This window comes from Elephantulus edwardii, unplaced genomic scaffold (assembly GCF_000299155.1).
Source record: "Elephantulus edwardii isolate Elephantulus edwardi_28Jun2011 unplaced genomic scaffold, EleEdw1.0 scaffold00013, whole genome shotgun sequence".
NCBI classification, from domain to species: domain Eukaryota; kingdom Metazoa; phylum Chordata; class Mammalia; order Macroscelidea; family Macroscelididae; genus Elephantulus; species Elephantulus edwardii.
In genome coordinates, this window is record NW_006399763.1 from 12,356,290 (window position 1) to 12,358,125 (window position 1,836).

Genomic DNA, 1,836 nt, shown 5'->3' on the forward strand with positions numbered 1-1,836 from the left:
GCACTTGTTTGTCAGTTTGCTGTACTGAGATAACTAGTGTGTTGCTGTGATACTGAAAGCTATGTCACTGGTGTGGAAAATGCCACAAAGGTTACCCATGGTGTATAGGTTTTAGTAGAGCTCCTAGATTAAGATAGAGTATTAGGCAGGATTGTCCATCTGCTTCTTAGATAACAGGCCTCTGAAAATCCTATGAACAGTAGAGGAATGTGAATTAGTGGTAAAACCCAGGTTGTAGGTCTGTAGAAATGAGGAAAAATAATGACAAACATCCCTTAATAGTTGGAACATGGAATGTACATAGCATGAATGTTAGAAAACTAGAAATTTTGAAAAATGAAACATTGACATTAAAGGCATTACTGAGATGAAATGGACTAGCTTTGGCCACTTTGAATCAGACAATCATGTGGTATACTAGGCTGAGAATAAAAAAAATAGAAGAAGAATTGTGTTGCATTCATAGTAAAAATTCAATTTCAAATTCTATCCTGAAAGACAATGATTTGAGTGATAGGATATTATACATACACATAAAAGGAAAGCCTACTAATAAAACTACTTCAAATGTAAGTTCCTACATCTCTTCTAATAGCCATTATATTCTGCTTTTTTAAAGTGACTTCCTGCTTTGTTCATATATGATGTCATCCTATGATTTGAAAGATATTTGGTCATTCATTTTCAAATTGTTTTAAATTAAAGAATGATAAATTTAAAAATATATTTTGGCTTATTTTCATTTTGCACCTGCATATGAACAATTGATGTCCATAGTCATCAACTGGTTGACAATGAGTTTCTCCATAATTCCTTTCACAAGGCAGCCATTTCAGCATCTGTATATTCAATCTGATGAAGCCTACATGTATAATTACTGTTGTCAATAAAAGACTTGCAAAGAAAAAGTTGGTAGTGCCGCAAAATTCTGTCATGTAATCCCAGGCATTGTTCTCACATTGTTTCTATGTCCAAGGTTATTTTCAAATATCTAATTATTTTCAAGTTTGTATTCAAATCATCAACAATTATAAATTCACCTTAATTGCATGGTTGCTCAATTAATTTCAGTATGTAAGAATTACCAAGCTTCTCAATTTTAATATGACTAAAATAGTCCTCTTTGTGTTTTTTTAAATTTTTTTTATTTTATTATTTTGTGTGTGTGCCGTCAAATTGGATCTGACAGGTACAGAAGGAGATTGCCCCTTCTTTACCAGCAGAGCATCTGGTGGATTTGAACTGCACACCTCTGGGATTGCAGTACAGCTTCTTGGCACTAAGCCACCAGAGCTCCCTTAAAATGGTCCTCTTTGTATGTAGGAAACCCCGGTGGTATAAACTAGAGGGAGTTTTGTTCTAAGCCAAGCACTCAAATTAACTAGCCTCTTGGAAGAAAAAAAATAATAAAGATATTTCAATGCAATTTACAGCCTTAGTTATACAATGAAGTGTCAATTATAGGTCAATTCCAACTCAACATCAATGATTTGAATTTTTGTAGGCTTGTAGATATTATCCGATAGATGACATTGTACCTCAAAATTCTATTTGTGAATGTGACACCATCCCTTTTTGTCATTTCTGGCAGAGTGAACAATATCACTTTCCCTTTCAAAATGGCAAATGCTGGTCCATTTCAGGTCACTAATGCTTGTTGTTTCATTGATTATGCAAAGGCATTTGACTGTGTGGATCATAACAAACTGTAGCTGACTCTGAGAAGAATGGGAATCCCAGAACATTTAATTGTGCTAATGTGAAACTTATACTTGGACCAAGAGGCAATCGTCAGAACAGAGCAGGGTAGCACTGCATGGTTCAAAATTGGGAAGG